Genomic DNA, 22,496 nt, shown 5'->3' with positions numbered 1-22,496 from the left:
ATGATCACACATAGGACAGCAATACATCATAAATATTCTTATGGGAAAGTAACAATTCCTTCACAAAGCAAAGCATGAAGCAAAAACCTTACTGAGAAGTAACCAACAATAAACCATAGTCATTGAAGCAATTGCAATTTATCACAACATCAGAAAGAGTCAAATAAGAGCTTGTAAGGCAAATCCACATACTCAATCATCTCTTTTGTTTTCCACAATTGTTACAACTCACGTGATACTCATGGTGTCAAAGTTTCAGCTGGACACAGAGGAAGATAGGGGCTTATAGTTTTGCCTCCCAACGGTTTACCTCAAAGGTAAAATCAACAACAATAAAGCATAAGTACTCAACTCCAAGTTGATATATGAATATAGATCTTTCCCAAGCATGTGACGGTAGCCAAGACAAAGGCAAAAATAAGGAATTGGTGAAGATCACCATGACTCTTACAAGGACAGAAAGTAAAGGTACAAGATAGGCCCTTCGCAGAGGGAAGGAGAGGTTGCCATGCGCTTTTGAGGTTTGGATGCATGTCCTCTTAGTGCGGAGGAATGTCACTTTATATTGCCTCCTGTGATAAAGAACTTTATTATGCAGTCTGTCGCTTTTATGTCTTCCTCATCACAGGTTCGTACAAAGTTTATTTTCCACACATTAATAGATCATAGATATTAGAGAGCAATTTTTATTGCTTGCACCGATGAAAACTTACTTTAAGGATCTTATTCAATCCATAGGTAGGTATGGTGGACTCTCATGGCAAAACTGGGTTGGAGGTTTATGGATGCACAAGTAGTATCTCTACTTGGTGCTGGAGTTTTGGCTAATATGAGGTGGAAGCAATCGTCACATGCTAAGGGATCTCTAATCATATAACATTGTTTCGAACCAAGCAAACACAATTCATTATGTTGTCTTCCTTGTCCAACATCTACTCCTAAGCATGTAATAGTTTGGTGAGTGCTCACAATTGTAAAAAGTGTCTAAGATGATATATTTATATGTGAACCTCTCTTTCCTTATTACTTCTTATAAATTGCAACAATGAGTGAGGTATATGTTGATTTATCCTCAACAAGTTTCAATCATCATATGTGTCATATGCGAAGTTATCACTTTCCATAAGATCATCTCATGATCTTTCATGCTATCGTTCTTTTCATACTATTGATCATGGCACAAAGCAAAGCCCTTGACTAAGACACTCTTTATTATATAGCTCGTGAGCTCGAATACATCGGGGGAGAGACAAAAGCAAAAGACTCAAACTAAAAACTAAAGACTTATTCCTCTAAGAGAAGAAATAAAAACTAAAAAGGAAAGAACTAAAACAAAGGTAAACCAAAAGATATAAAGGTGATATGATACCAGGGCAACTCCCCCAAGCTTGGCAGAAGCCAAGGGGATTGCCCATACCAATGCTTAGTTGTCTTCCTTTGGCGGTGAAGGTGGTGTTGTTGGAGCAGTCTTGAGTTTGTCTAATTTCCACTTGAGCAAAAAGTTCTGCTCCCTTAGATCGTCATTTTCTTCCTCAAGTTTCAACACTCTATGGCAAAGTTCCTGCTTACTCTCCTGCAAGAAACAAGAAGGGATAAACAAGGTCTTAGGCTTCTTCCTATGGTCAGGGAGGTTTGACTTCTTGAACTCCACATGGGTGTTTGCAGGTTGACGTAGAGGAGCCTCCTCTTCATCGGAACTCGTTTTCTCCTTCCCTTTGAGCTCATAGTCCTCTTCCTCATCAGTGGTCCAGCCATATGGTTCCAAGTCCCCATAGACCTTGGGGTTAGCAAGGTAGTCAGACACATAGCTCTTCGCCTCTGAATCCTCAGAAGACATCTTCACCTAGATCTGCGGCAGAAACAAGCTCGAAACGAAAAAAGAGGAAAACTGCGCGATACGGAGATCAAAATCTTTGGGAAACTATATATTGATTTTTTCTGGGCCAGAAGGAGTCCTCCGCAAGAAAACGGAGACCGGGAGGCACACGGCATGCCCACAAGCTTGCCCTCCGCCACCAGGGGGTAGGGGGCGGTGGCAGGGCTTGTGGCCGCCTCGTTCGCTCTCCGGACTGCTTTTTATTTTTCTAATTTTCCAAAAATTCCAAAATGGAAGAAATTTCGTATTGGAAAAGTATCGGAGTCCAATTTCTTACCGAAACAGATACTTCTTCGTTTTCAGGGTCTGAAACAGGCTGATAAACATCCCTTATGTACTCCTCTGGAGTTATAACATTGATGATATTGGTCTCAACATTTATGGGCGTACCAGAGATGTAATGCTTGATTCTTGGCCCATTTACCACTCTAGGAAAATTTCCTTCCGTGTTATTGATTTTGATGGCACCGGAACGATATACTTCCTCGATAACATAGGGACCTTCCCATTTAGAGAAAAGCTTGCCTGCAAAGAATCTCAAACGAGAATTGTACAGCACGACATAATCGCCTGCATTGAACTCTCGTTTCTGTATTCCTTTGTCGTGCCATCTCTTAACCTTCTCCTTGAACAACCTGGCATTCTCATATGCCTGGGACCTCCATTCATCTAACGAGCTGATATCAAACAACTGCTTCTCACCGGCAAGTTTGAAATCAAAGTTGAGCTCTTTGATTGCCCAATAAGCTTTGGGTTCCAGCTCAAGAGGTAAATGATAGGCCTTACTGTAAACCATTTTATACGGTGACATGCCCATGGGATTCTTATAAGCAGTCCTATAAGCCCATAGTGCATTGTCAAGTTTACTAGACCAATTCTTTCGAGATCTATTGACGGTCTTTTGTAGGATTAACTTGATCTCCCTATTACTCCACTCCACTTGACCACTAGACTAAGGATGATAGGGAGATGCAACTCTATGGTTGACATCATACTTAGCTAGCATCTTGCGGAAAACACCATGAATAAAGTGTGAACCGCCATCAGTCATCAAGTATCTAGGGACTCCAAATCTTGGGAATATGACTTCTTTAAGCATCTTAATAGAGGTGTGGTGATCAGCATTTTTAGTGGGGATAGCCTCTACCCACTTAGTAACATAATCCAGAGCAACTAAGATGTGAGTGTACCCATTGGAACTCAGGAAGGGTCCCATATAATCAAATCCCCAGACATCAAATGGTTCAATGACAAGTGAATAGTTCAGAGGCATTTCCTGACGCTTACCGATGTTCCCTATTCTTTGGCAATCGTCACAAGACAAGACAAACTTACGAGCATCCTTCAAGAGAGTGGGCCAAGAGAAACCCGATTGCAATACCTTATGGGCAGTTCTATCTCCAGCATGGTGTCCACCGTAGGCTTCGGAATGACACTTCTGCAGGATCTGTCCCTGTTCATGTTCAGGCACACAACGTCTAATAACACCATCTACTCCTTCCTTATAAAGGTGAGGATCATCCCAAAAGTAGTGTCTCAAATCAAAGAAGAATTTCTTCTTTTGCTGATAGGTGAAACTGGGTGGTATGTATTTGGCTACGATATAGTTTGCGTAATCGCCATACTACGGTGCACTATGTAAAGTGCGGATGACATTTAATTGCTCATCAGGAAAGTTGTCATCAATAGGTAGTGGGTCATCAAGGACATTCTCTAGCCTAGACATGTTATCAGCTACAGGGTTATCAGCGATCTTTCGGTCAACGACGTGCAAATCAAATTCCTGTAGCAGGAGAACCCATCTGATCAACCTAGGCTTAGCGTCCTTCTTCTCCATAACGTACTTAATAGCAGCATGATCCGAGTGAATAGTGACTTTGGAGTCAACTATATAAGATCTAGATTTTTCACATGCAAACACGACTGCTAAAAATTCCTTCTCCATAGTGGCATAGTTTCTTTGGGCACTGTCTAGAGTTTTACTAGCGTAGTGAATGACATTCAACTTCTTGTCAACTCTCTGTCCTAGAACAGCACCAACAACATAATCACTAGCATCACACATGATTTCAAAGGGCAAGTTCCAGTCAGGTGGTTGAACAATAGGTGCGGTTATCAAAGCCTTCTTAAGTATTTCAAAGGCTTCCTCACAATCCTCATCAAAAACAAAAGGAACATCCTTCTGCAAGAGGTTGGTAAGAGGCCTAGAAATCTTAGAGAAGTCTTTAATGAACCTTCTATAAAAACCAGCATGACCTAGAAAACTTCGTATACCTCTGATATCTGTGGGGCAAGGCATTTTCTCAATTGCATCAACCTTAGCCTTATCAACTTCAATGCCTCTCTCAGAGATTTTGTGTCCTAAGACGATACCTTCATTGACCATAAAGTGGCACTTCTCCCAATTCAAGACGAGGTTGGTTTCTTCGCATCTCTGTAAGACTCGATCAAGGTTGCTGAGGCAATCATCAAAGGAAGACCCATAAACGGAGAAGTCATCCATGAAAACTTCGACAATCTTTTCACAAAAGTCAGAGAATATAGCCATCATACATCTTTGAAAGGTGGCAGGTGCATTGCATAAGCCAAAATGCATACGTCTATAAGCAAAGGTACCGAAGGGGCAGGTGAAAGTGGTGTTCCCCTGATCAGATTGTGCAACAGCTATCTGCAAGAAACCTGAATATCCGTCTAGAAAGCAGAAGTGTGTGTGTTTTGATAGCCTTACTAGCATTTGGTCGATAAACGACAAAGGATAATGATCTTTCCTGGTTGCCTTGTTCAGTTTCCGGAAGTCTATCACCATCATATAGCTGGTAATAATCCTTTGTGGGATTAGTTCATCCTTATCATTAGGAACGACGGTGATACCTCCCTTCTTAGGTACACAATGTACTGGACTTACCCAATCACTATGAGCAACAGGATAAATGATTCCTGCTTCCAGAAGCTTTAATATTTCTTTTCTAACGACCTCTTTCATCTTAGGATTTAATCTCCTTTGATGATCAGCAACTGGTTTAAAGTCAGGATCGGTTTTAATCTTGTGCTGACATAGAGTAGGACTAATACCCTTAAGATCATCAAGAGTATATCCAATAGCAACACGATGCTTCCTAAGAGTTCTTAGTAACTTCTTCTCTGCGTGCTCTGAGAGGAGAGCACTAATAATGACAGGATATATCTCCTTCTCATCAAGATAGGCATACTTAAGAGTATCAGGCAACTGTTTAAGTTCGAACACAGGATCACCCTTTGGTGGGGGGGATCCCCAAGCAGTTCAACATGCAGATTATTCTTGAGAATAGGATATTGTTCTAAGAAAAATTTATCTATCTCATCTCTCTCCTCCATATGCATATCATTTTCATGCTCAAGCAGATATTGCTCTAAAGGATCCATAGGAGGTATGGCAATAGAGGCAATAGCAATGATTTCATCCCTACCAGACAACTCTCTTTCATGGGGTTGTCTTCCAAACTTGGAGAAGTTAAATTCATGAGACACACCCTCGAAACTAATAGTGACGGTCTTCTTAATGCAATCAATGTGAGCATTGACAGTGTTGAGAAAGGGTCTACCGAATATGATGGGACAAAAGCTATCTTGTGCCGTACCAAGGACGAGGAAATCAGTAGGATACTTCTTCTTACCACACAGGACTTCTACGTCTCTCACAATTCCCAGAGGACAGATAGTGTCTCTATTAGCTAGCATAATAGTGACATCAATGGGCTCGAACTCAGCAGGTGCAATCTCATCTTTGATTTCATCATATAGAGAAAGGGGTATTGCACTAACACTAGCTCCCATATCACATAAACCATGGTAACAGTGATCTCCTATCTTAACAGAAACAACGGGCAGGCCAACTACAGGTCTGTATTTGTCTTTCGCATGAGGTTTAGCAATTCTAGCGGAGTCCTCACAGAATTTGATAACATGCCCGTCTATGTCTTCGGCTAATAGATCTTTGATAATAGAAACACTAGGTTAAACTCTAATATCCTCAGGGGGTGCAAGTGGTCTAATATAACCCCTACGTATCACAGTTGGAGCTTTAGAATAATCCTTTATCCTAGCAGGGTATGGTGGTTTCTCAGTGTAAGCACAAGGAACAACAGGATTACTAAAAGCAATGAATTTCTCCTCAACTAGATTGGTTTTGGCTATGTTGCTTTCTACAGGAGGATGATATTTAAACCACTTCTCTTTGGGAAGATCAACATGAGCAGCAAAAGATTCACATAGAGAAGCTACTATCTCAGAGTCAAGTCCATACTTAGCGCTAAAATCTCTAAAAGTGTTTGTCTCAACAAAATATTTAACGCAATCAAACTGGAAATTCATACCTAACTCCTTACCTTCCTCCAGCTCCCAATCTTCAGAGTTGCGTTTGATTCTCTCCAATAAACTCCACTTGTGATCAATATCCTTCTGCATAAAAGAACCAGTACAAGAAGTGTCAAGCATGGTACGATGTTCATGAGAAAGCCGAGCATAAAAGTTTTGAGTGATGATTTCTCTCGAGAGCTCATGATTGGGGCATGAATATAGCATTGATTTAAGACTCCCCCAAGATTGAGCTATGCTTTCCCTGTCACGAGGCCAAAAGTTATAAATAAAGTTTCGATAATGATGTACTAAATGCATAGGATAGAACTTTTGCTGAAATTCCAATTTCAATCGATTGTAGCCCCATGATCCAGTATCATCACATAGCCTATGCCATGTAAATGCCTTATCCTTCAAATATAAAGGAAAGACTTTCTTCTTTACCTCATCCTCGGACAAACCTGTAAGCTTAAATAAACCACAAACTTCATCTACATAGATTAGATGCAAGTCTGGATGTGAAGATCCATCTTATGTAAAAGTATTAGCGAGTAGTTTCTCAAGCATACCTGAAGGAATTTCATAAAAGATATTTTCAGTAGGTACCTTAGGTCGAGGAACAACTCCTCGTGCTTCCGTTCGTGCTGAAGATACCCCGAACAAACTCCTCAAAGGAACAGTTTCCATAGTGACAAGTGACAATAAATTTCAGCACAGTATATAGATGTTTCCTTACCAATTTCCACTTACCAAAGGCGCTTCACTCCCCGGCAACGGTGCCAGAAAAGAGTCTTGATGAACCACAAGTATAGGGGATCAATCATAGTCCTTTCGATAAGTAAGAGTGTCGAACCCAATGAGGAGCGGAAGGTTCTGATAAACGGATTTCAGCAAGGTAATAACTGCAAGCACTTAAAGTAGCGGTAACAAGTGATTGTGTAGCGAGGTGAAATGTAGCGAGCAAAAAGTAACAAGTAACAAGTAGTAGCAACGGTGCAGCAAGTGGCCCAATCCCTTTTGTAGCAAGGGACAAGCCTGAACAAAGTCTTATAGGAGGAAAAACGCTCCCGAGGACACATGGGGATTTCTGTCATGCTAGTTTCATCATGTTCATATGATTCGAGTTCGTTACTTTGATAGTTTGATATGTGGGTGGACCGGTGCTTGGGTATTGACCTTACTTGGACAAGCATCCCACTTATGATTAACCTGTCTCGCAAGCATCTCCAACTACAAAAGAAGAATTACGACAAAGTCTAACCATAGCATTAAACTAGTGGATCCAAATCAGCCCCTCACGAAGCAACACATAGACTGGGGTTTAAGCTACTGTCACTCCAGCAACCCATCATCTACTTACTACTTCCCAATGCCTTCCTCTAGGCCCAAATATGGTGGAGTGTTATGTAGTTGACGTTCACATAACACCACTAGAGGAAAAACAACATACACCATATCAAAATACCGAACGAATATCAAATTCACATGACTATTATTAACATGACTTATCCCATGTCCTCAGGAACAAAAGTAACTACTCACAAAACATAATCATAATCATGATCAGAGGTGTAATGAATAACATCAAGGATCTGAACATAATTCTTCCACCAAGTAATCCAACTAGGATCAACTACAAAGAGTAATCAACACTACTAGCAACCATAGAAGTACCAATCGGAGTTGCGAGACGAAGATTGGTTACAAGAGATGAACTAGCGATTGGAGAGGAGATGGTGCTGATGAAGATGTTGATGAAGATGCCTCCGCTCCGACGAGAGGAGTGTTGGTGCTGACGATGGCGACGATTTCCCCCTCCGGGAGGGAAGTGTCCCCGGCAGGATCGTCCTGCCGGAGCTCTAGATTGGATCTGCTCAAGTTCCGCCTCGTGGCGGCGGCGAAACCACGAAAAAGCTCCCGTCTGATTTTTTCCAGACCAAAACCCTTCATATAGAAAAAGAGGGGGGCTAGTGGGCCGTGAGGGATCCCACAAACCCCCACTCCGCCACAAGGGGGGTGGCGGTGTCACGGCTTGTGGTGCCCTGGCAGCCCCACTCCGGTAGGTCTTTCGCCCAGTATTTTTTATGTAATCCCAAAAAAATCCACGTAACTTTTCAGGGCATGTGGAGATGTGCAGAATAGTGGTCTAAGATTTGCTACTTTTCCAGTCCAGAATTCCAGCTGCCTAAATTCTCCCTCTTCAAGTAAACCTTGCAAAATAAGAGAGAAAAGGCATAAATATGGTACCACAAGTAATATAACAGCCCAAAAAGCAATAAATATCAACATGAAAGCATGATGCAAAATGGACGTATCAGTCCTCTCATGGGTGATACCTTTAGATATACATAATCATTTGGGTTGAAGCCGATGTCACAGTGTTTTTGATCATAATAGCTCTTCTAACGGCTTTGGGCTGTCTTGTGTCTGTCCCTTATGAGTTTTACCTTCTCCTCTACCCCTTGAAGTAGTTGTGGGTCGAAGATACAACTATCTGCGATTTCTGACCAATTTAGAGGTGTACGGCATCTTCTTCCATATAAGGCTTCCAATTTGTAAGCTTGCCTGAACTGTTGTTGTACGAGAATTCAGCGTAAAGCAAACTGTCCTCCCAATTGATTCCATATGTGAGCACACAAGCCCTGAGGATGTCTTTGAGTATCTGACTTACACGTTCGGTCTATCCTCCAGTTTGAGGGTGATATGTTGTGCTGAACACTAACTGGGTTCCCAAAGCTTGTTGCAAATAATCCCAAAACCATGATGTAAATTGGGTGCCTCTATCGGATACAATAGTTTTAGGTAACCCATGCAAGCAGACAATACGGGCGAGGTATAAGCTTGCTAGCTTCTGAGTGGAGTACGTAGTCTTTACAGGAATGAAGTGAGCCACCTTTGTGAGTCAATCTGTGATAACCCTTATAGTATCGTGTTCGTGTCGTGACAGCGGTAGTCCGACAATGAAGTCCATGCCTACCTCATCCCACTTCCACTCGGGTACATTCATAGGTTGTAACAGTCCTGCTGGCTTCTGGTGTTCCTCCTTAATTTGTTGGCATGAATCACATCGGGCAATGAAAGAGGCAATATCTCTTTTCATTCCGTTCCGCCAATATTTTGTGTGTAGATCTTTGAACATTTTTGTACCTTTGGGGTGGAATGAGTATGGCACATTGTGAGCTTCTTCCAAAATTTGAGCTTTCAGGTCCTCTTGGTCTGGTATGCACAGTCGGTCTCTATACCATAATATCCCATGTTCATCAATAATAACTTCGGGGGCTTTTCCAAGGTTCAGCTTTTTCTTTATGCCTTCAATGCTGGGGTTCTACTTCTAAGACTTCTTTATATTCTCTTCTAGAGTGGATTGTACTTCTAGTTGTGCCATGGTGACTTCTGGAATGAGGAGCAAGTTTAGTAGAGCGAACTCTTTCGCAATCTCAGGTCTTAGATTTGGTAGAGGGCCCTTGTCTGAAGTGGGGTTCCGTCTAAGAACATCAGCTACCACGTTAGCCTTACCAGGATGGTAATGAATGCCCACATCATAATCTTTAATTAACTCCGAGCAACACCATTGTCGTAGGTTGAGATATTGCTGCTTGAAGATATATTTGAGACTCTTATGATCCACGTATATTTCGTAGCGATTTCCAAGAAGAAAATGCCTCCATTCCTTGAGACCATGTATCACGGCGTCCAACTCCAAATCGTGAGTGGGGTAATTTTCTTCGTGTCGCCGTAGTTGTTGTGAGGCGTAATCCACGACCTTCCCTTGAGGTCTCTTCTTCAAGGCGTCATAGTATACTTCAAATTTTTTTATGTCTGGAACAATCAACACGCGCGCCATGGCCAATCTCTTCTTCAGCACTTGGAAACTATTCTCACATGCTTTAGTCCATTCAAACTTCTTTTCCTTTTTGAGTAGCTGGGTCATGGGCTTGGCAATAATGGATTTTTTTTCAATAAATCTCTGGTAGTATCCCGCCATTCCGAGGAAACTTTGGATGTCTATCACGTTGGCTGGTTGCGGCCATTCACTTACAGCCTTGACCTTCTCAGGATCCACAGCTATGCCTTCTTGGGTCATTGCATGTCCCAAAAATCTAACTTGCTTCAGCGAAAACTCACATTTGCTGAACTTGGCATACAATTGATGTTTATGCAGTTCTTCTAACACAATTCTTAGGTGTTCCGCATGTTCTTCGGGGTTCTTGGAGTAGACAAGTATGTCATCGATGAAGACTTATCCATGTACTTCATGAATACCGTATTCATTAAATGCACGAAGTAAGCTGGTGCGTTTGTTAGTCTGAAAGGCATTACCGTAAACTCATACAATCTGTATCGTGACGTGAATGTTGTCTTCGGAATGTCTTCCGAACGTATCTTAAGCTGATGATACCCTGACCGCAAATCGATCTTCGAGAATACCTTTGCTTGTGCTAACTGATCAAACAAATATTTATCCTAGGTAGTGGTTACTTGTTCTTCATGGTGGCCATGTTGAGGGCTCGATAATTCATGCAAAGTCTTAGCATCCCATCTCTCTTTTTGTAAAATAATACTGGCGATACCCAGGGAGAAGAGCTGGGTCTGATGTATCCTTTGTCCAATAGCTCTTTTATTTGCTTCTTGAGTTCGACTAACTCAGTAGGTGCCATGCGGTACGGCTTTTTGTATATTGGGCTGGTACCAGGTGCAAGTTCAATGACAAATTCTATTTCTCGGTCTGGTGGCATGCCTGGTAGTTTGTTAGGAAATACATCCGGAAATTCAAATACCACTGGGACGTCTTCAGCTCAATAGCTTCCATCTAATTTAGTCGTGCTTGGTTTGACTTTTCCTTTTTTAAGGCTGCAACTTTTACTCTTTTACCCTGATGGCGGGTGAGTGTGACCGTTTGGTTGAAGTAGTCAATAAATCCCTTGTTCGTATTTACCCAGTCCATTCCCAGAATAACATCCAAATTGTTGCCTTCGATCACAATGAGATTTGCCCAAAACGTACAGTCTTCGATCTCAATAGTAACAACCTTGCAATATTTTTGTGTAATCTGTTGTACTCCTGAAGACTTGATGGTCATCGAATTTTCCAAGGGGAGGGTTGCAAAGTTGTGTTTTGAAACAAATTATTCTAAAATGAACGAATGGGAAGCTCCATAATCAAACAAAACCATGAAAGGAATGTTGCTGACAGGAAACTTACAGAGCACTATTTCTGGCGCGTTCATAGCATCTTCTTTGGCGACAAGATTCACGTGACCCTTCCTGTGATTATTGTTGGGGTTGAAGTTGTTGCGCTTTGGTGCTGGGTCAGAGCTGGGATGGTTGCTTTTAGTTGCATCATTCCCGGCCTTTGGGCACTGTCGGGTGAAGTGTCCTGCCTCTCCACAGGCAAAACATGCGATACCGGGGCGGGGAGTAAAATCCTTATTCTTCGCATAGAAGTGGGTGTTGACTTTAGTTGTTGAAGTTGGAGTACGAGGAGTTTGATTCTTTGTGTCCTCAGTCTTGTGCTTGATATTGCGCGTTGGTGTCGAGTTGTTGTGACGACATTTACGAATGTCATCCAAGTTGTGGCGTTCGGCCTCTAGCATGTTGGCCTTGTCCACAAGTGTTTTGAAGTCTGGAAAGGTGTGAACAACTAGCTGGCATTTTAATGCCGGAGCGAGTCCATCCAAGAACTTCTCCATTCCTTCCTCGTCTGTCTTATAGTCTTCATTTGCATAATGGTATAATTGATTATACTGGTCAAGATATTCCATTACAATGGAACTCCTTTGTCTGAGGTCTTTGAATTCCCTCTTCTTTATTTTCATAACATTGTTGGGAATGTGTGCCCCATGAAAACTCTCATTGAATTCAGCCCACGTGGTGTTGTTCTCGTCAGGATGTACGCAGAGGGTATTTTCCCACCAAGAGTCTGCGGCTCCAGTCTTATACTGAGGTCCGTAGAGTACTTTCTCATGGTCGGAACATTGCGCAATAGTAAGCTTCCTCTCAATGTCACGTGATCAATCGTCTGCTTCCATAGGTTTGTCGGTGTGCCAAAAAGTTGGCGGACATGTCTTTTGTAATTCGCCAATCTGGAGTGTTGTGGGGGTGGTCCATTGTGATTCCACATATTCATTAGTTGGTTCATCATCTCGTGATGTTGTTGTTGGCTCTGCTCATACAGTCGACAAACCTCTAAAAATGTTGAGTCACTCTCATGTTGGCTTGACTGTCCTTGAGTGAAACCATTCCGTGTCTCAGCAGATTGATTTTCTACTTGCATTCTTGGCATGGAGCGTGTCGAGGGACGACTCATTTTCTCAAAGGTGGTTTAATGTCGCAAAAACCAAATGAGAAATTCAAGTTCAAGGGAGAATAAAATTTAAAAAAATTATCCAAGGAAACTCTGCGAAAAGTATTTTCATAAATTAATTGTTGCGTTCGGAGAAGGACTGCAGTACATCTTACATCGCACATAATTATACATATCACTCAGGTCGTGCTCTCGTATGCCTCACATGTTATTTAAGCTAGTGCACTTCTCCTGGTCCTACATGACGCAACGCGACTAGTTCCCTTCAGTCTAGGAGCACATCATCATACATATCACACAAGCGTACAGGCGATCTGCTGCACCATCTCTAGGTGCAGTCGGAAGGGACCTGGATTGGCTGACCCAGGGATAGTCCCAGATGAGGATCTCGGGAGTCCACTTCCTCTAGCAGGGGCTCTAGGCGGACTGCACGAGATGTCGAATCACAAACTGGACTAGCAGGCATACAACTTTAATGGGTGCAGGAGCAATGACTTGATTGAACTCTTCAATCTAAGGCAGCTGATGGCGAAGCTGAGCTTGCAGAGTTCATTAGGCAGACGAAGATGGGCATGACCGAGGTGGTGTGGGGCGAAGGAGCTCAGTCTTGTTGTGAGGACAAGTAAGGGTCTCCATGCGAGCAACCACCAAGTCATCCACTAAACCATCAAAGGCTGACTCCAAGGCTATGAGGTATTGTACGAGCATCCCAATAGCAACATCTTCCTCTCCTCTGGGGCAGGAAAAAGCATAGTGACTGGTGTACGACACGTGGCAAGGCAAGTAGTGATAAGGACGAGTCTTCATCACTAGGACGGTGTCCCGAAGACGGGAAATCGCCTACCTGGCTGCCATCTGAATAGCCTGCCTCTCCATAGGCATGTCTCTCCCAACAAAACAAAGACGACGGGCCTCTGGTCGCCCAACAATAAAATGCACCGACGCCTGATGCATAGTCATGGAGTCGTTGATCTTGTGGTGGTAGAACGTGTACTCAGTGCAAGTTGTCGGTCCAATCGCGATCTTGGCAATGACGGAAAGAAGTCGTGAAAATCCCGTCGGCTTGTTGGCAAACACCTGAGACGGGCAACCACAGCCAGCCATCTACAAAGTAGATAAAATTTTCATATAGTCATAACCTAAATATATGTTGACTAATAGAAAGTATCTACAACATGCAAAAAGATAAAAACAACTAATACGGCTAGCGATCGTGCCTAGGGGTTTCCTACACTCAGCTTGGCTCTGATACCAAGGTTGTCACGACCGGTTTCCAAATAAAATAATTTATCGGAAATCAGCCATGTGCGTCTCCAGTGGAGAAAAACATTTCCCATTGATAGACTCATATTGATACAAAAACCAGTAGTACTTAATATTAAACAGTTAGAGCAGATGTTTCTCTACAATTTATTACAACATGTCCAAGTCTCACACATACGGATATGTTACAGTGGTAATGGGATAGCTCTACTTTCGTATAAAAAGGGGCACGTCACATCAGAGTAATTTGACATGACAAGTACTACTACGTGCCAAGCATCAGAGTGAGGCTTGACGATTTATTCATTGTGGCGGAAGCGGAGAAAAAATACAGCGACAGACTCCAGGATCGCAAGACTGACTGCGACTCCTCTAGACATCGGACTCGCTATCGAACTCTTCAACCAGATGGTCTCCTTCATCCATATCTGGCCACATCAACAAGCGAGTGAGTACTTCAAAAAATACTTGCAAATAGTTTGCCCAAATGATGAGATGCATGCAGTCAATTGTAAATATGCATGGTTCAGATGATAGTTTATCAAATGGATGTTTTAGAAATAAATTAAGTTAGTGGATAAATCGGGCGGTAATCCTCCCGAGATATCCTACTAGAAAGGTAAAAAAATGCACCGATCGGGTGTCTGGAGCGACGCCTCGAAAGGTTAACATGGGTTAGTTTACTAACGTCGGGCATCTGAGCGACACCTCATACAGGGCATAAAATAAATAACAAGCCACAAACGAGCGTCTTAGCAACACCACAGAGAGGGCATAAAAATAAATAACAAGCCACAGTCGAGCATCTTAGCGACACCACAGAAAGGGCATAAAAATAAATAACAAGCCACAGTCGGGCGTCTTAGTGACACCATAGAAAGGGCATAAAAATAAATAACAAGCCACAGTCGGTCGTCTTAGGGACACTACAGAAAGGGCATAAAGATAAATAAGAATTATCCGGGTGGTACAACGAACCTTCATGATTCAACCCATTACCAGATTCAACCCCCTCGCCCCTCTATTGTGTGCCCTATTCGACATTTAGTTATCCTGCACCCGTGCTCCGATTCAGCCCGTTACTAGATTCGGCCCAATGCCATTTTTTCCTGTCCAACAAATTTAGCTAATTACGAGGGATTTCAGAATTTCAGAAAATTGTATGATTTTAAAATGACCCTATCTATTAAACATTGCATCATATCGAAATAAGTTAGATATGTAAAATGTGTAGAATTTCTTGTAGTCTCAGATAAAGACATTTTCATGCATGTTAAAATAATTAAACATGTTGTTTGCATTGTTTGCATGTCGATGTGTTAGAAAAGGTTTAATTCGTAGATAGTTAACCGTAGCTTCGTTGGAGATGAGCTCTATATGTAAACCGACTAGAATGGCACGTACAATCACGTCCTGCACTTTATTTTCTCGTTTAACAAACATAAAATATGTTAAATCAGATCTGGACAGATTACAAAGCTAACATATGGGGTCAATTCGTAGATGCTATAAGTTGTTTCCGACCTCATTTAATACGCCTAGATAGGTAGTTTAATTACACTTCACCTCCTGCCATGTGTAACAACATTTAATATTGCCGAGTACCTAAACGGGAGTGAACTAAATAATTTGTATGTGGAGTTTCATCAATATGCAAATCGTTGAATATTGAGCTTCACTTAATGTGTAGTATTTGGTTGTTGTGAATTGCCACGCCATACCTTGCATAATTGAAATGGACATGCATCATATTAGGGTGTGCATCATATCCTGCATGTGCCGTGGTGAATATCGTGTGTTGATTCTTGTTTCCGGTTTGCTTCTTCTCGATAGAGTTCCGCAAGCGTCTCGGAATGTGAGGATCCATTCGACTACGTTGGTTAGTCTGCTTCACAGATTCGTTCTTCTTCCAAGAGGGATCTCAAGCAAGATGACCATTTCCCTAGATACCATTACTATCATTGACGTGCTAGTTGTTTCCTTTCTATCGCTATATCTCACTGTCTACCACACGTTAAATGTCAGCCTCCCAACATTGCCATGAAAACATCTAACCTTTCCACAACCTAGCAAACTATTGTTTGGCTATGTTACTGCTTGCTCAGCCTTTTGATAGCGTTACTAGTTGCAGGTGCAGTTGCTTCCATGTGGAAACATGGGTTCCTTGTTATATCACCATATTAATGCTACTTAATTTAATGCACCTCTATACTTGGTAAAAGGTGGAAGGCTCGTCCTTTCTAGCCTTGTGTTTTGTTCCACCTTTGTCGCCTTAGTTTCAGCTACCGGTGTTATGTTCCATAATTAAGCGCTCCTAAGACGCTCGGGGTTGTTATGGGGACCCCCTTGATAACTCATTTTAGTTTAAGACTGGTCTGGCAATGCCCAACTTTGGTACTATTTGCAAAATAACTAATGAACCACATCGGGAGTAGTTAACCCGAGGAAACTTAATCAACAACCTGGGCCATTGCTCCTCATGAGTGTTGGTCCAACCCAGAGTGTTGTGCGGGGCCAACCTAGGGCAACTTGGATGATCTCTATCAGGCCCCCATGAGCATAGCGTCGTGTCCTGAGAATGAGATCCACGACTCCTGCTGGGTTCGTCGACAAGTCGGTTGGCCTTGCTGGATTAGTTTTACCTTTGACAAATTGTCTTGTGCATCGGTATTCTAGTGATGCTTTGGGTTATCACAGAGTTGAGGTTTTCCACTAAGGAATCCGAGGAGATAACGAGTTTTCATGATCGAGGCTTTCTATGAAGCTTGTGGTAATTTATGATGGACTAGTTGGAGCACCCCTGTAGGGTTAAATCTTTCGGGAAGCCTTGCCCGCGATTATGTTGCAACGTGGAAACTTTCTTTAACACCCAGTTCTAGATAACTTGAAGTAAGCTTAATTAAAATATGCCAATTGTGTGTGTAACCGTGACTGTCACTTCTCGTGAGTTCTGTATCCGGAAGAGGACACGGTGGGGTTTTTTCTTACATAAGTAGGTGTTTAGGATCATTCATTTGATCATCAACAGTTCACGTCCGCTATGCATAGATCATTCCCCTCTTTTATTCTTGTACTCATAAATTAACCACGCCAAATAAATGCTTAGTCGCTTGTTGCATACTCACCACTTAACCATACCTCACCCATTAAGCTATGTTAGTCTTGATACCTTTGGAAATGAGACTGCTGAGTCCCGTGTGGCTCACAGATTACTACAACACCAGTTGCAGGTAGAGGTAAAGAGTTACTTTAACGCGATCGTGCTGATCGACCTATTTGGAGTTTCTTCTTCTTCCTCTTCTTCTTCTTCGATCTAGGATGGGTTCCAGGCTGGCAGCCTGGGATAGCAAGGATGGACGTCGGTATTTTATCGTTTGTTTCCGTCCGTAGCCGGACCTTGCTCTTCTACATGGTGACTGTATATTGTTGTATTGGTGTGAACTTGATGTAGCTTGCGGCGAGTGTAAGCCAACTCACTATACTCATCTTTTCAATACATGTACTTGTAATGATATCCATTCTTGCGAAATGATGAGATGCGCTTCTATCCCTATCGAGGCATCGCGCCAAAATAAGGATAGGGTCGCATCTTGGGCATTACGTTAAGCTATGCCATTTTTGTTGTATCTTGTGTGTTAGTAAACACCCCAGACTTATCAAGGCGGGCATGTATTACCTTGGGTTGTTGTGAAATCTATACTCTCTTGTTCTGCAAGAAAATTAAACTGCCAACATGGAAGTGGGTAGCACATAGCATGCTTGCTTATTCTCAGTTGTGGGTCTATGTTGTGTAGAGCCTCCAATTCCAATAGAAGATAACGAAGAGGGCCGCCAGGGACACCAGAGATGCACCTACAACAGAGGCGACACCATGACCGAAACTGTGGGCATGAGGAGGGCTTGGGCATGGGCGTTGGAGGCCGGGACCAACAGATCTTGCCGGAGGAGACGACACAACGGAGGTAGGAGAGCTCGAAGATGTGCTTCACGCCGGCCATGGCCATCGGACCTCGCCGGAATCTGATGCCGTTTGTGGATGCAAAGAGAGATCTCTCAGGACAGAGAGAGAGAGAGAGAGTGATTGGGCTCATGGGAGTGATAGTGGGATGGGTTGTCTTCACTGCAGGTACTACTGAGGCAAGTAGGGAGGTTCTGAAGCTAGCGACGACAACAACGGCTATTGGCAAAGCTATTGATAGAGTTATTCAGAGAAAAGACACGACAATGTTTGAACGTGTAGGCAGCCCACGACGACGACCCGTCTTCTATGCGACTCAGCCCAAGTGACACACCGGCCCAGAATGGATTTGTACTTAAGACAAGTTAGCGTTTTGTTAGAGTTCGCGGTTTGGACGGCGGCTTCGGTCGAGACATTTGTAATTTGAATCACTGTATTATTCACTATGAGGGTGGTTGGGAGTAATCCGACGCGATGCCATTGCCACAACCCTAGCTAGTTACCCAATTGAGGCCTATCTTACATGGGTGCTCGGTGGGGGCGAATCTTAGAGTTGCCTGAGGTGGGGGAGGGGATCCGACCGGCTCAGACGAGAGGATCCATCCGGCGGCGAGCTGCAAGTGAAGGTGGCTGGCGGCTGCGAGAGGGCCTCACTAGGTCACACACTCTATCTCTCGTGGCTGAAGTGGCATGGGAGTTTGGGCTGTTTTCTTTGACACAGAGAATTAAGCTACTCTAGAAAAAAAGGGTGGACTATTTTTCTTTGGCTGAATTAGCAAATACTCGAAACCCATTTTTCAGTCAATTTTACTAGCGTGGACTGCAGTGTGTTACTCGTAGTGTGGGTCTCACTGTACACGTCACCAGTAATTAGTCCAGATTTATTTATTTTTTTGGGAAATTTGGTACAATTACCTGTGACGTGCTTACTAGTCCAACACCATCAATAGGCACAATAGCAGTGGCGTGACATAAAATAACACACCACCAGTAACTTATGTCACACAAGATTGTTGGATACCAAATTCTAGACGACATGCGATTAGTATCAAATATGTCAATGCCACCACTATTGGAAAAAAATAATGGTGGCGTTGATTAAAACTGGCGCGTCACCAATAGAAGTTGTGTATAGCGTTTTCCCCACTAGTGTGGGGACCCCCTTGATAAATTATTTTGGTGTAAAACTCGTCTAGTAACACCCAAATTTGGTACTCCATTTCCTAAACAACTTAATAAAAATGGTTACGGCATAGCTACCCTATGGGTAATTAATCAACCCCCGGGCCAGTGCTCCTCATGAGTGTTGGTCCAAACTGTCAACCGCCCGTGGCTACCAGGGGCAACTCTGTGCTTGGCCTCTCGGAAGTTTGGACGAACCGATCGTGTCTTGAGAATGAGATACACGGCTCTTATCGGGTTTGTCAATTCGTCGGGCGGTCTTGCTGGATTTGTTTTCCCTTCTCGTTATATCTTTTGCAATGGGATATCGAGGATACCTCGGGCTATCTCGAGGTTGAGGTTTTCTCTTCAGGGTAGCTTGTGATAGTTTGTGATGGACTAGTTGGAGCACCCTTGTAGGGTCAAATGTTTTAGAAAGTCGTGCCCGCGGTTATGTGGCAACTTGGAAATTAGTTTAACATCCGGTTAGAATGCGGGTGGTGCAAGGGGTCAATAAGGAGGCTACTGGGGGTGGCGCTAACTCTGCTCCGGCAAGGCGTCGGGCAGTTGCGGCGGCGGGGTAGCTGCAGGAAACTTGGGGAGGAGCTGCAGCGGCTGGGGCGGTCGGGGCTCGGGCTCCAGGCGCCGGCTACCCAATGGACTCGCCCAGGCCTGATCTGGGCCTGGCGGGCCCGGGTGGTGGAGATGGATGTGGGAGGCCGTGGTGACGGCTCGGGAGTGCAAGGCACGGATTTCGATGGGGATTAGGATTAGACCATCTATTTATGGAAAAAATGCTATGGTTATGGGGTTTTAGCTCCGGTTTCGATCGTTGGATAGCGATCCGACGACCCTAATCGGAGGGGTGGTTTTGGTGGGCTGCAGTGGGCTGTGAAGAGTGGTTATGGGCCAAGATGAGAGGGAAGGTGGCAGCTCGTGACAGAGTTTATAAAACCAATAAAAGGTCCGACGAATAAATCGATGACGGTGCCGCTATGGTCGACCGTGTACCAAACTGTCTCCGGTTGCGACGAAATTTGGCAGGCGGCCTATCTACACTATAATAAGACCGCACGCCAAGTTTCAACCCAATCTGTGAAAGTTTTATACACACTTTTCAAAACAATATTTAAATGATTCCGAGAGCACGTGGGTGTGTGGTTGGTCTCAAAATGGTCAACAACAAAAACGGAAAGAACCGGCAACTAATAATTGATGCAAGTTTAGAAAATTGCGGCAACAAAGTGCCGATAGAATGGGTATGATGCGAATGATGTGATGATGAATGCAATGACCAAATAAATCACATGATGACAATGCAATAAAAGGGGGATCTTCCGGAGCATCGGTTCCGGGCTGTTACACAGGCGCCCCAGGCACGGGCTCATCGACGACTGGATTTGTGCGACCATCTGATTGGTGACATCTTTCACGTTGCCTTTCAATTGGGGTGAGCATGTCCTCCTTACGTCGCTCCTTCAAGTTTGATGTTGATCTTGTTTCAGTCGTGGTTCCGTCGAGGCTTGAGACACTTCGTCTTGCATGTTGGTCCGGCGAGTAACCTGCTGCTGTCGTGGAGGCGATTGCACAGTGTGTGCTACACAGGCGTCGGGTTCGGCTACGAGCCCATCGTGAGCCACGCGCAGTGCACGCAAGGTTCCCGCCATGTGTGGCTTGTCCTTATTGGAGAAACTTAGCAGGCTCTGTATGGTTACTCTCTAGTCCCCCATCATCTCCGACGCCGGCAGAAAGTTCAGTAGCAGTTGGGCCTATGCTAAAGCTTCCCCCGCCATATTAGGGATCTGATGTGTCGAGGCGTGGGTAGCGCTCCTACTCCTAGCAGTTCGAGAAGGAGCAGTCTCCTAACTACTAGGGAATGCTTTTAGGTAGAACATTAGTAGTAGCGCTGGGTTTGGACAACACTACTAGTGAATCCTTAGCAATAGTTTTATAAATATAAGCAACACTGCTGCTAAGTGGGACCCAACGAGTCCACAGACGCTAGATGTAGTAGTAGCGCTGCCCAAAATACAACGCTATTGCTAAGCACCTTAGCAGTAGCGCCGAATGGAATAAAGCGCTGCTGCTAAGTGGGACCCAACGAGTCCACCGATGCTAGCTTAGTTGTAACGCTGCCCAAAATACATCGCTACTGATAAGCACCTTAGTAGTAGCGCCGAGTGGAATAAACATTGCTGCTAAGTGGGACCCAACGAGTCCATCGACACTAGTTGTAGTAGTTTGCGCTGCCCAAAATACAGCGCTAGTACTAAGCACCTTAGCAATTGCGCCGGCTAGAATACAACGCTACTGCTAGGCATGGCTGGGACAACCTTTTCACCCACCCATTCTCCCCTCCCCCTTTTCCCCCCTTTGCCCTCTCTCCTTCTTTCCCCTCTCCCCTCTCTAAGTTACTTCTCCACCATTATGGCCCTTCTTCTTTGTTCCTTCTACCTCTGTTCTCTCCCCGTTAATGCCCCTCCACCAAATTCTCCTCCATAAATGGCTTTTCTTCACTATCTTCCTCATTTATTTGGCTCTCCCTCCTTCCATACATATATATATCCCTTTCCGACTCCTATACTTGTCTCATAGGTACCTAGCTCATCTCTCCCCCTCTCCATTAGTTAGCTAGAGTCATGTCTCCTCCCGACAACTAGATCTAGCTAGCTATAGCCATCTAGCCTTGCTCGATCTCTCTTGGGAGATAGGCGAGTAAAAGTTGTGCATTTCAAGAATGTGAATATGTGTGTTTGTGATATGAAGGGATTTGTGCGAGTCACATGCCCCCTGAGTTGCTTATGTTTTGCCAAAATGTTGATTTATTTAAGTTTTGGCTAATTTCGAGCAAACTCGATATGTCCTATTTTTAGGCAACGTCATGCCAAATTTTGTATGACTTTGACGCACACATGCATTTTGTTTATAATCCTTATACTTGTCATACCATGCAGTCGGTCATGAAGGTGAGTGGAAGGAACGTGGAGTGATACTTGCAATCCACGGTGATGGACATGTATGGAAATAATCGAAGTGGGATTAGATATCCGTGTACAAGATGCAAATAAGGAGTCATTTTGGACCCCTTTGATCGTGGTCGTTTGAAGGCGCACCTGCTCATTAATAGTTTCATGGATGGGTATACTCGGTGGATAAGTGAAGATGATGATGAGGATGTCCACATGGCAAGGAATAATGACATGGGGCTAGATGAAGAGGTGACCAATCGACAAGAAGACGATGGCACCGTATACGGTTGCGGGGAAGAGTCCTGACATGGCGACATAGAATATTTTGGACATGACGAAGAAGAGTCTGGACATGGTGGAGAACAGGCGGCGGACACGCTGCAGTCTTCGATGCTACTAAGTTCAGTCATGCATGACCCTCATGTTCGCGACCTGCTTCGCAAGAGTACGACTAGCGACAAAGTTGCTTCTAGACAGGAGGCCAAGCTGGCGCAACTTGAAGTAGACTCGAAGACTCCATTGGATGACGTGCGATGTCGAGGTGACCCTCTTGAGTTTCACGCTCGAACTTCTAAACACGAAGGCCCAAAAAATGGACACACACAAGACTTGATGAGCGTTTGAAATATCT

This window comes from Hordeum vulgare, chromosome 6H, assembly GCF_904849725.1.
Source record: "Hordeum vulgare subsp. vulgare chromosome 6H, MorexV3_pseudomolecules_assembly, whole genome shotgun sequence".
NCBI lineage: Eukaryota > Viridiplantae > Streptophyta > Magnoliopsida > Poales > Poaceae > Hordeum > Hordeum vulgare.
Note: the sequence above shows the minus strand (reverse complement) of the source record.